Raw genomic sequence first — 14016 nt, forward strand, 5'->3', positions numbered from 1 at the left:
GGTCAAAGGTCAGAGCTCCTGTGGGTCTGATGGCGGCCTCACGCTGGAGAAGGATGAAGGAGTCTGACCTGAGCCAGTGTTTGACATGAACACATCAGCACTGCTGTCAGTGAGCCTAACGACAGCCGTTAGCATCATTTCAGTGTTTCAGTCATAAAAACACTTCCTGTCACTGTGGTGGTTACAGTGACATCATGCAGTTTGTGCTTTGACCTCCAGAGGGCGACAAATCAGCACAGACAGAGAGCTCCATTCAAACTTTGCTGCCATCAGAAATAATTCTTCAAATATAATCATCAGTGTTTGAGCAGTTATGATATCAGGGACAATCTAGACATGTGTGACAATACTGAACATGTCACATGACACACCTCAAACATCATGTGATCCACTCTCAGTCTGCACTTTCATTCATGACTTCAACAGGTTGAAATGAGCTTTGAAGAAACATCAGTTCAGTGCTGAAATATTTAAACGCTGCAGGAAGAACAACAACAAAGTGATGACGGATGTTTGTGCTTCAAACAGGAAAACCAGCAGAAATAAATCACAGCCTGCCAGAGGTTTGGAGTTTCCCAGGTGCAAATGAACGCAGCACAGTGTCCCGATGCTCCTTATTGTCCGCAAACGTCTCTTTGGGTGTTTCCTTCCTGCTCAAAGTTTACTGTCACTTCCTGAACTTCGTGCAGTGGAGCTTGTTGTTGGTGTGTGAAGAAACTGTAAGTTTGCTTTGTTTCCTCCTTTAACAGTTTGTCTTTAGGAACTTTACTGTTTGTTCAGCTCGTGTTTGATTTCTTCACACAACAAACTGTGTGTGTTTGTATTTCCGGTCTCTCCATTAAAGTCAGTGTGTAATGTTTCCTGGCTAACATCAGCTGTGTGCAGCTTAGTTCAGCACAAATCTGCCGCTCCATAGTTCACGGTAACGGACTCACAGCTGGACCAACGAGGCCGAGTGTGTCCGCCACTCTGAGCTACGTTCGTGTTTGTGTACTTGTAGTTTGTACTTTGAGTTCACTCAGAGCCCACAGAGGACGCAGCGTACGTGATGACGTCACAGCCCTTTACCTCCTTTACTGTCACTGTGATTAATATTTACACACGAGACACCTGCAGAGCTCTGACGCTGAGCTAGCACACAGCATGCTAACGCTAAGCTAACGCTAAGCTAACACTAAGCTAAAGCTAAGCTAACACTAAGCTAACACTAAGAGTTCTTACAGACACGAGTTAAAAAGCTGCTTTTAGTTTGTGATCAGAGTCCAGGACTGAGAGCAGCAGCAGAGCTGATGGATGATGAATTACTGGATGGAAGAAGCTTCTCATTAGCAGTGAATCAGTGTGTGTGCAGTTCTCTGCAAACTCAGCAGCAAGAATTAGTGTGAAGCTTTAACTCTGCTGATCCTCTTTGAATCCTGGATCAGCTGAAACGTTTAAACTGTTGTTCACACGTGTTGGACTGACTGAAGCTTCCAGTCACAGTGAAGCAGTGTGTGTCAGTGAATGCATCGTGTGTGCTTCAGGCTCCATCTAGTGGACTGATAGCAGAGCAGCTGATGGCAGCTTCCTCTGCCTCACACTGCTGTCTGACTGCATCCAGCTGACACTGAGATGAAGCAGGAAAGAAGCAGCTGATATTTGGACAGCACACATGATGAAAGGAGGATTTCAGCTGATGTGCACATGAATGATTTGTTTCCTCTGCAGGTAGAAAGTGTGTGTGAGCTGATGTGAATTGAGCAGCATGGATCAGTGTGAGGACAGAGAGGAGGGAGCCCCTCCCTCTAAAAGCACTCTGTGTGGGGAACATGAGAGCCAGACCAAAGCTCAGAGGTGAGATGACCATCTCTAACTGTCCATGACTCTTCTCCATGTCACAGCTCAGCACTCACATCACTGCTGCATCATTATTCACAGGAACCAGCCTGGACCTCCATCCAGAAAGCGTGACAAGTCTAGATCTCCTCCCATTAATTTTAAAGTCCAGCCTGGACCTCGACCCAGCTCTGTGTCCTTACAGAGTGACCGGTCTAAAGATCTTCCCATTGATTTTAAAGTCCAGCCTGTGTCTGCTGCAGAGAGGTGAGCTGTTAGTAACATGAACTCTTTGATTAAACTGCTCGATGTTGTTGGATATAAACTACAAACACGTCGTTCCCTCAGTCCCATTTAAACTGTCTTTTAAAACAAGCCTTTGGTTTCTAAACAACTGAAAACCCACTTCAGCAAACAGGAAGTGATCAGAGCGTCCGTCCACTTCCTGTCAGGCCCTGCAAACATTTCATATTGAAGAAAAGTAGTTGACATCTCACATTTTTACTCCACCACATTCAACCATTTTGACATTTTACAGCATGAAACTCTTGTCACATGACTCCTGTTATGTTATAGAGTCATGTGACCACCAGGGAGGGATTTGTATGGATGAAACACATTCAAATCAATCTGATTCATCAATGGAAACATTTTTGGTGTAAATGCAGCAACACTGAAAACGCTGAAGATAAAAACACAACAGATGAAATATGAACAAATCGAGGCTTTGAATACACGTGTGTGTGTTTGAGACACAGAGATAAATGGATTGTGTGTCTGTCCTATTGCTGCGTGAGGGTTTTATTGTAGATTTTGTGCGTGTACACTTTTGACCACGAAGGTGTTGAAAGGGCGTAAAACAGTTGGAGGCACCAGAGTGAACACTAGTGCTGTCAGTAGATTAAAACATGACTAATTAATGACACAATCTTCTGTCATTAATCCTGATTAATCACAGTTACTTGATCAATAGCTGCAGTTACATTTTTCCAACTTTATATTTAAGCCTGTAACAGACGTTTACACCATATAATGAAGTCAATGCAGAATAAACACAAAGAATGTTAAACGCTTCAATTCAAAGAGACTTTGAATAGTTTTCAGTCTTTAACTCAGCTTCTCTGCTGTAAATACAACTTTGTAACAAACATATATACTAAAAGCTAAGTGTGCACTAATATATAATAATATATAATCTATATTACTGCTGTTAATGAAAATGTTTAATCAGACTCATCACAGGGTTACTGTGGATTAATTTGGATTAATCACCATTAAACATCATTTTTAATGTAAACGAATCAAAGTTCATTTCATGAGCAAACAGACTCGAGAGAAAAGGGCAAATTTACACACTTAACATGTTTATTGAACATGTAAACATTGATTAACCTCCTGAATGAGCCGACCCCCCCAGGGACAGTCCTGCATGCTAATGATGGGCTCTGCTCTGCACCTGCAGGATTCTGTCAGCCACAAACTCCTCAGCTGATCCTGAATCTGAGCCCATCTGTCAAACAATCATTTTCTTCACAGGTCTGTGGAGGTGGCACTGATCCTGCAGCAGTCTAACACTCTCTGTCACTCTTCTTCAAGTCTTTGACACGAGGAACCAAAACTATGTTATTAACAACACTAACAGGTCTGCAGTTTGTCCACTTGGCAGTTGTGTCATCAGTGCTTTGCATTGTTGTGATATTTTAAGCTGGAAGTGCTTCGGTGAAAAGAAAATTCCTTCTGTCACGATGTGCAGAATCCTTCATGTTGGTCGGCTGGTCCATCTTGTTATTTTTTTAATGCTCAAACTTTCCATCGAGAGGTCAGTGTGTGTTCATCATCTTCCATATTGAGCTGATTGGTTCAGCTGCCGTCACTAACAGATGTGCTGCACATCTGCACGTGTGCAAAGGTAACTCTACTCGGACAAACTGCTCGAAGTGCGTTGATAGAAACATTTCAGGGATTTTGAGTTGTTCTGCTCTCCAGATGTGTCGTGTTAAAGGTTTTTATCATGTTAATCATGATAACAGATGAACCCCTAACCCTAACCCTACATGTTAATTTTGACAGCACTGGTAACTCCTTTTTAATGTTCTTCTGTCAGATCATTGATTAGACTCGACTCCAAATACGAGACTCGGAAAACTCAAATGAAAACTCAAATCAAAGCAATGAGAAAAGGACTTCTTGTGTTAGAATGAAAACATATGGAAGTGGTCAGGTTTCAAACACTCGATGAATCTGCTGCACAGTTACATTCAGGGACCTTTGGCCTCCTGAGAGCATTAGTTGATGGTTCATCACAGTTTTCTCAAAGTTTCCTCTGAGCTTCTGCAGCATCATCACTTCCATCACTGATGAAAGAAAGTTCATAGAAAACAGAAAATATATCTTCAGAATCTGAGAGTCTAAAACTTGACAGACTTGATTCAGATGAAGTTATTTGAGCAGAAACTCCTGGATCTTTATCCTGTGTTGATCTAATCCTTCATGGTTCTTCCACAGAGTGGACCAGCAGAGCTCAGAGGTTCCCAGTGGTCAGTCTGCCCAGCAGCATCAAACACAGCTGGACTCCATATTTATGGTCTGTACATGTACAACAACTACTTTATTATTAATAATAATGCATTTATTTATAGGTCCCTTTCAGAACACCAAGGACTCTGTGGACTAAACGACCAAAAGAAAACAAACTTTGAAATCAGACGGAGCAAATGTGATCACAGGGAAACGTTTTAAACATCGAGGCTTTAAACAGAAACCAAAGTGAAACAGTTTGTAGTCGAGATCAGTGGGAATGAAGCTGAATAACTGTTTCTTCAATAACTTTGAGCTCTTAAAAAACAAAAACTAGCTGAAAGTCTGGCTGCTCTTATGAAAAGTACAGAGAAATTATGGGTCGCTCAACACTTGTGCACAATATAGGAGTTTAAATAAATCTGAAGAATAACTCAAAGTCCTACAATCATACTGAGAAAATCATCTACAGCTAACTATCCAAGTGGATTTGTTTAAGACAGCTCCATCTGCTGGTGGCCCTCTGCAGGTGCATGAAAGGGGCGTGTTTATAGTGAAAGTAGTAGAGAAAGTAAACCCCACGGGAAGGAGGGAGGACTCTCAGCAGCTTCCAGCTCATATTCAGACATTTGACTTCTCACTGAAAGCAGCAAGTTTGAGTGTCTGTACCTTAGTTAGAAGAGATAACATGTCAGTAGTAATTAGAGTTGATTGAGCAATGCTGTCCTTGTAATGTAGTTTATGATTTTTATGGACAAGTCCAGTTTTTCTGTAGAGCCTCTCAAGTTGGTGACAGCAGCAGTGGAAGTTCACGTGTAAACCAGAGCAGCAAATCAGGTCCAAATGTGTTGTTCACAGTGAGTGGGATCATCATTGGCTGCTATGTTAACCTCCTGCAGCAGGATGTCTTTGGTCAGAGAATGGATAGATCACTAAGTCATTGTTGAGTTTAGGGAGACAGTAGACAGTTGGAGGAGGTTCAGCCAGTTGACACACAGTAGATAAAATAACTGAAGGCAGGAGCAGACACCTGTATGACTTTCCACCTCTCACATAGATTATTTCCCTGGGCAGCGCCACAGGGCTGGTAGATGTAAACAAAGCTGGAGGAGAGGATTTATTCATCTGAGAAAAGTCACAGAGTTGTGTCTTGATGCTCAATCATCCAGGTACGTAAATCCCAAAAAGCTTGATTCTGTTCATCTGGATGTTTTCAGTGGGAGAAACGTTTCATCATCATCAGGTGACTTCTTCAGTCTCAGCTGACTGCAGGTTTCAATCTTATAAACAGGACATTTGTATGACTGAAACCAGCCCACTGAAGGAACAATGGGCTGGGAGGTCAGTTCATTGATCATTGGTACGCATATTGTCAGGACCATTGATCAATGGTTGTTGATCAATGGTCATGAGTCCAGTTCACAGAGAGCTGGGGAATGGCTGCAATCACAGCATGTAAGATGGTGACAGTTGTACCCTTAGGCCCCTCCTCCATTCAGAGATGGTCTTTCCTTTTCACATAAATGGCCTCCTTGACTCCGCCCTCAAACCAGCGTTCACATTTACTCAGGACCTTCTTGATGTGAAGTTCTTCTGCTTCGCTGGCTGCTGTGTCTGTGGGGATGGTGTTTGTTCTGTGTTGTAGTGCCCTGATGACGCCCAGTTTGTGCTCCAGTGGATGATGAGAGTCAAACCTTAAATACTGATCTGTATGTGTAAACAGAGTGAACCTTTAAGACCAGTTGTCTGTACGATCAACTCAGTCACCTGAAACATCTCCAAGTTTCTGGCTTTGATCATCAACCTGTTGGTAGTTCAGCTCTGAACACCAGTGAAATGTTTCTCCCACTGAAATCGCTGCATTCATATGAACAGCATCAACGTTTTGGGATCATGGAGTTGTGGACAAAGTCTCAGTTAATCAGATAAAGTCAAACCTATAATTGGTAAAGAGTTCGTGGATGATATGCCCCTTGATCGTAAAGAAGTGGATGTTGTGTGGACTAAAGTTCAGAGTGGTGGCTCATTCATAAATATTCTGTTCCAGCTGCTGGAGGACAACATCATCACTTTTGTGAAGAACGAGCTGAAGAAGATCCAGAAGGCTCTGAATCCAAATAAGCCCCAGTGCTTGGAGTTTCAGAGGGAGGATGATGAGCAGAGGAGAAACAGCAGAGAGGCATTTGTGAAGATCACAGTGGACTTCCTGAGGAGAATGAAGCAGGAGGAGCTGGCTGACCGTCTGCAGAGACGTAAGAGGATTTATCTAAAGATTTAAGCTGCTGGATAAATGAGACACTTGTGACACCAGTGTGTTCAGTCATTTCTCAGTGGGTCAGAAATTGTCATCAGCATTTTGTAAAATATGATTGTTAAAGTTGTATTTTTATTATTATTATTCAGAACTTCAAGCTCCAGTTTGTCACCGTAACCTTAAATCCACCCTGAAGAAGAAGTTCCAGTGTGTGTTTGAGGGCATCGCTAAAGCAGGAAACCCAACCCTCCTGAATCAGATCTACACAGAGCTCTACATCACAGAGGGAGGGACTGCAGAGGTCAATGATGAACATGAGGTCAGACAGATTGAAACAGCATCCAGGAAACCAGACAGACCAGAAACAACCATCAGACAAGAAGACATCTTTAAAGACACACCTGGAAGAGACGAACCAATCAGAACAGTGCTGACAAAGGGAGTGGCTGGCATTGGAATGAAAAAGTAGAAATAGAAATCCAGAGCAAAGATATCCTCTAATTCAGCGTAGCACATGTGCAGCTGCTGCGATTCACGTAAGCATTCGGCTCGTCGCTGTTGCAGATTTTTCTCTCGCTGTTCTGGCTCACAGCGCTGCAAACACAAAAATAAATATCCCCAAAGGTGTGAAAGGGAGCTAATTAGTAAGAGTATTGTTACTCTCCGCAGGAGTAGTCCAGCAGTAGAAATCAGTCCAATAACAAGGTGTGTAACATCTAGCAGGGTGACAGAAAAACCCAGGGTAACTTCTAAGGACCTCAACGTCTCTCTCACATTGTGTTTTTTAAACATGCTTCCATTTGTCACTTCAGTCTTTACTCTGAAATACAGGAAGAGAAATCATGGCTGAAACAATTTCTCATGAAACCAGGGGTGTGGTCCAACAGTCAGTTTGGTGAGGAAGGTTCCTAACTGAGAGAAGTGACCCAGAAGTATCTGTGTAGCAGCCACAATGAATCCAGATCATGAGCTTTATTAACTGATCAAAGTCTCTTCTTTCATCTTCTGTATCATTCAGTTTGCATTGGTAATGCCCATTATTGTAATGCTTTTTTAAGACCAGCAAAACTTTATTTCACTTTGGGTTAGCTGGGATAAGTGATGGATGGAGGGAATTTTACTTCAGCCACAGAAATCCTAAACAGGAAGGAGGAGCAGAGTTACAGTGGATCACTATCCAGCAGGGAAACAAGGTTTATTTCAATTTCTTGGCCATGAGTGAGATTTACTGAGTGGGCAAATTAGGGAGACGACACCATCAGATCCCGAGCCCTCCATGTGTTAATCAAGAGACGGCTGCTGTGCTACATCCATAAATAATGAATAAATTAGGAGCTAAAGCTGAAAGGACAGTTTATTTGTACCATCTTCACGTGAACACATTCAAGAACATCACAGATGAAGAAACATTAAAAACTTCCACACTACATAAAGCAAGAAAAATAGTTTTTCTTTCAGGTGGTTTCAGAAAAACAGAAACATCAAACATCTCCAAGACTCTCTTTGAAAGAACTAAAAACCTTTGTTCTCATGGTCCAATCATGAGTGAACTCCCCGATGAAGCCTTGTGTGCTAAAACATGTCAGAGTTTTAAAGGTTAAACATGAGTTTCCAAAACGTTTTGCTGGAGAACAATGAACTATTTGACTGAGTTTCAATCATTTACAGACGAGCAAAACCAGGACAGAGAAAAAAGGACAAAACTGACTCAGTAAAACAACAGAAAAGAAGATCCCATGTAGATCTGTATTATGTAGAAGTTCAGCCCAGCAACCAGTTCAGTTCAACACAAGTTTAAATGATTCTATCTGAACTCTGTGGAGCCTGATCTCAAGCTTTTTGAGTCTGACACAGAAACCAGAGGATCTTTCTGTGTCTTCAGATTCACTGTGATCCAGTGATGGGAGTGATTTCAGCCCTGAGTGATCGCGCTGATGTTTGCACAGAGCAGACAATGAGGTGAATGTTTGGGCACATTGGTAACAGTGAAACAGTTTATTAGTAACGTGGGATCGTTTGTGTGCAGAGTATGATCTGAGCTTCCTGAAGCTCTTGTCACACTGGTCACAGCTGTAGTTTCCTTCCATGTGTCCACGTTCATGCCTGTTACGATGACTTGACTGTGAGAAGCTTCTCTCACAGTGTCTGCACTTGTGTGGTTTCTCTCCTGTGTGGACTCGTTTGTGTGTTTTAAGCTTCCATGCAGTGGTGAAGGATGACCCACACTGATCACAGAGGTGCTTTTTAACCCCACTGTGAATCAGTTCATGTCGTTTTAAATCACTTGGTGTGGTGAAGCTTCTCCCACATTCTTTGCAGTATTTCAGTTTGTCTCCAGTGTGTCTACGTTGATGTCTTTTTAGGGTCTTTTGCCGACTGAAAGTTTTTCCACAGAGGTCACAATGAAAGTCTTTCCCACCACCACAGTGATGACAGGGTTGAGAACTGGATCCATCTGTGTCGCTCTGCTTCTAAACAAAGACACAAAGACAGTGTAAGTCAGTCCTTCAACATTTGTATCCTGAACGTCGCCTGAAATAAAGAGCATCTCTGCAGACGTCCAACTACATTTGACTGTTTCAGTTAACACACTCAGTTTACTGGGCTGCAATAACTACAATACTACCACCATAATACTACAGTAATACTAAAATCATAACTGAAAGGAAAATCTGAATAATCACTCAGAGCTGCTTTTCCATGCAGTAGAATTGCTAACATGCTAACACAGTTTAATGAGCAGAGTTGTTCCAAACAGTCAGGCTAAAATGACAAGATAACAATATAAATACATACCTCACAGTAGCTGCACTTGTAGACTCTCTTTCTGGTGTGGATCTGTTGGTGTTGTCTCAGGTAATGTGGAGATTTAAAAGTCTTCTCACACAGGTCACATTGATAAGGTCTCTCCTCAGTGTGGGTAAACATGTGTTGTTGTAAGTGTGCGTCTGTTGTAAACTGTTTGCCACACTGTTCACAGCAGTACACATCATGTCTGGTGTGAATGCGTAGGTGTGTATTTCGGCTCCCTCTCCGGCTGAAAGTTTTTCCACAGATGTCACAGCTGTATGCCTTAATTCCAGAGTGGGTAACTAGATGCTTCTGTAAGCTGCTACTTTGAGTAAAAGCTCTGCCACACTGATCACAGCTGTACGCTTTAACTCCACTGTGGATGAGTTGGTGTTGTTTTAGGGAACGCTTCAAGGAAAAAGACTTTCCACACTCGTCACAGCTGAACGGTCTCTCTCCAGTGTGGATGACCTGATGCTGTTTTAGTGAAGCCTTCAGAGTAAACTCCATCCCACACTCGTCACAGCTGTATGCCTTAATTCCAGAGTGGGTAACTAGATGCCTCTGTAAGCTGCTACTGCAAGTAAAAGCTCTGCCACACTGATCACAGCTGTACGCTTTAACTCCACTGTGGATGAGTTGGTGTTTTTTTAGGGAATCCTTCAAGGAAAAAGACTTTCCACACAAGTCACAGCTGAACGGTCTCTCTCCAGTGTGGATGACCTGATGCCGTTTTAGTTTAGCCCTCAGAGTAAAACCCTTCCCACACTCGTCACAGGTGTGTTTTTTCTCTCCCTTTCTTCTGTGAGGTTTGTCGGCCTCCTGAGAGCGCTGACTTCTGGCTCCATGTTGGTCCTGCAGTGACAGAGATACAAACAGAGGCAGTGAGTGAAATGCAGTCGTGGAACAAACTCAACCTTCAAACTCCATTAACACTAGTTTTAAACCTGAAGGTGGAGCGTGGCACCAAACACCTTAAAGGTCTCTTATCCCCACCTGCTGGTAGTTCTAACACATTACATCCAACCTGCTGTTAAAGATAATTCATGACTGTTCAAACACTAAAATCATGCCCATCCCTCCTGATTGTGTACACACACACACACACACACACACACACACACACACACACACACACACACACACACACACATTATTTTATAATTTAGATTATTTTGTTGTTTCCTATTACATATTTCTATAATTTGTATAAATTTATACAGAATTATTCAGTGATAATAAATCCTATGTTTGTTTGTTCTAAAGGAACCCCGTTAGCTTCCACAACAGATGTTGCTCGTCTTCCGTCAAATACTCACATAAAATATTACACAATAAAGTGGATTCAAGATATCCACATAATTTCACTCTTACATCCACAGTGAGGTTTCACAATTGTTCAAATATAAGCAATCAATAATAATAATAATAATAATAATATCAATAACATTGAGGCACATTACACAAATTTCAAAAACAAATCATGTCTTACAATATTTACAACAACTAAAAGCTCTGTAAATCGGCTTTTAAGTGTTCATTGAAGTTTTGAATAATTCTCTAATTTTTTAAGGCAACTTATTCCACTTAAAAGTTGCTCTAAATGTAACAGTTTTACAAAACGTTACTTTTAACTCGAGCATTTACTAAATTGCAGCTTGTTGAAAACTGTGTAATATGATGATGTATTTCATCTGGATACTGCAGCTGAGCAGAATAAATGTGGTGTGTTTAACAGAATTGCTTTCTTTAGAACTACAAGTAAGCCATAGAATATTTTAGCCTGTACAGGAAGCCAAGAAAGGTTATTATGCATTTGATCAATATTAGTATAGTATGAACATCTTCACACTATCTGGACGCCTTATTCTGGACTAACTGAAGTCTGTTAAGATCTGTCTTATTAGCTGCTGACCAAATGATTGAACAATACTCCAGATGAGACATTACTAGTGCATTAATGACATCTTTCATAATGAAGAAGTGATACACAAAGAGCATTTCATAGCCATAGCTATGCCTTGTCGGCAGAGTTATGTGACATTAGTGATGTTTGTACTTTCAGCGTTAACTTGGTTTTAAAGCCTTTAAAATATACGCCGTTCAATAGTCGACCTTAATCTGACAGAGAATGTGATGATTTTGTGGATAATTAAAGTCAGTCATATATCCACAAACACAACAAGCTGAAAGTCAGTGATGCTGCTCGGTTTGCAGTCCTGAACATCACGGCACAAGCAGGATCCACTGCACTGTTAATGTGAGCTGTGTTATATTGCTGCCTCTGTTCGGTGGTGTCGAGCCAAACGCACTTTAACGTGTGTTTGAACGAGCTGACGGTTCACTCGTTAAGCTGAAAGAAAGATGCTTTAATCACAGCAGTCACACATGTGTCCACTGTACCATCTGGAACTCTTCTTGTTTACACTCGTAATAACACAAACACTAAATCCTGCTTCTCTGGTGCTGTTGTGTAGCAGTGTGTACACCTGAGACTGTCACCCGTCTGTCTGTCCTGCACTCTCTCTCTGTTTCTTTCTCTCTGATTGTGGAATAAAAGTATTCATTCATTTCATTTCATTCATTTATTTATTCATTTTCAGGCACAACAAATACCTATATTGAACATAAAATACACAAAACAAAAAACAAAAATTGCCTGAAAAAGGAGTGGGACGAAGAAAACTTATTAAATCCCACCCCTATACTCACTCATCAACAAAAAAAACAATAAACTTCCCGCAGCTACGCCCATCATTGCATACAGACCCATCAACAGCCCCGGGCACATACAAGCATCTAAACGGCAGCTCGCAAACAACAATTAGAGTCTTCATAACTGAATACAGAATATATAAATTATAAATTGCATTACCACAGGTAACAGGCAGTAATAACTACAAGTAACAAACACACATACATATACATACATATATATCTACACACACAAGTACATATATGTACATACATACGCACACTTTTTTATTTTTTTTTATTTTGGAATCCATACCAGCAATGGTAAGAGAACAGACATTACAGAGCACACTAAAACCATCATTGAGTATACTGTGACCAGACCAACTGTTTGTAGAGAAATTTAAATCTATGAATATTTTTGCATTGTTTCAATTGTAAACTCAGACTGTTCCAGATTTTCACACCACATACAGACACACAAAAGCCTTTACGGGTTGTTCGAGTTCTGGGTAATTTGAATTCTCCAAAGCCTCTCACATTATAAACCTTTTCTCGAATTTCAAATCTAGTTTGTAAATTTGCCGGTAAAAGTTTAGTAAAAGCTTTATACAAAATTATGGATGTATTGTAATTAACCAGATCCTGGAATTTAAGTAACTTTGCCTGAAGAAAGAATTTGTGAGTATGATCTAGATAACCAGCCTTGTGAATAATACGCAGTGCTCGTTTCTGTACTGTGACTAATGGATTAGTTGTATTTTTATATGTATTTCCCCACACTTCCACACAATATGTAAGATATGGAAGAACCAGAGTACAGTACAGAGTACGACGTGCATTTTTATCAAGGAATTGTTTCACTTTGTTCAAAACTGCGAGGCTTCTAGAAATTTTGGTTTTTATGTGTCTGACGTGGGGTTTCCATGAAATTTTATTATCAATTACGACTCCCAAAAATTTGTTTTCACTCACATTATCAATTGGTACACCTTCAATGATAATTGGTAATTCTATATTATATTTTAAATTACCAAAAAACATTGCTTTAGTTTTATTTATATTTAATGATAATTTATTTATGTCCATCCATTTTTTTATTAATTGTAGCTCCCTGTTTACGGTCATTACAAGATCAGTATAATCATCGCTACTGAAAAATATGTTGGTGTCATCTGCGAACAGTATGAGTTTAAGTACTTGAGAAACATCAAAAATATCATTTATGTATACATTGAAAAGTTTTGGTCCCAACACTGACCCTTGGGGAACACCACATGTAATACCAAGTTTCTCTGAATGGTAATGCCCTATGCTAACATATTGTTCCCGACCTGTTAGGTAACTTTTTAACCAGTTACCAGCTTTCCCTCGAATACCATATCTTTCCAATTTATCCAGTAAAATTGAGTGATTGATTGTGTCGAAGGCCTTTTTGAGATCAACAAAAATACCAACTGCATATTTATTTTTATCCAGTGTATCAGTAATTTCTTCTACTGCCTCAATTATCGCCATTGAAGTGGTTCTTTGCGTTCTGAAACCATACTGACCAACATTTATTATTTGATGTTTTTCAAGGAATTTTTCTAATCTTGAATTAAAAAGTTTTTCTAGAATTTTTGAGAATTGAGGCAGTAGAGAAATCGGCCTATAATTGGTAAAACTGTGTTTGTCATTACTTTTATATAGTGGTATTACTTTCGCAATTTTCATTTTTTTTGGAAAACAACCGGACTGAAATGATAAATTACAGATATATGTTAAGGGACTAACAATATTCAGAATAACCTGTTTAACTACAGACATATTTATGTCATGATAATCCATTGAAGACTTACTTTTACATTTTAATGTGATATTTATTACTTCTTGCTCATTTGTAGCTGAGAGGAACAGTGAAAAGGGATTTGATTTTATATTACTGATATTTTCATTTTTATGAC

At 40.3% G+C, this 14016-nt stretch overlaps 1 long non-coding RNA gene across 1 annotated transcript in view; it reads left to right on the plus strand.

Moving 5' to 3' along the window:
• LOC113018055 (uncharacterized) overlaps nucleotides 1–1731 on the plus strand; it is a 3891-nt gene extending 2160 nt beyond the window's left edge. Inside the window, exons 2-3 of the long non-coding RNA XR_003271682.1 lie at nucleotides 529–719; nucleotides 1708–1731. This is a non-coding gene — a long non-coding RNA (uncharacterized LOC113018055). The remainder of the gene's footprint in view (nucleotides 1–528; nucleotides 720–1707) is intronic.
• The last annotated feature ends 12285 nt before the right edge of the window (nucleotides 1732–14016 follow it).

This window comes from Astatotilapia calliptera, unplaced genomic scaffold (assembly GCF_900246225.1).
Source record: "Astatotilapia calliptera unplaced genomic scaffold, fAstCal1.2 U_scaffold_37, whole genome shotgun sequence".
NCBI lineage: Eukaryota > Metazoa > Chordata > Actinopteri > Cichliformes > Cichlidae > Astatotilapia > Astatotilapia calliptera.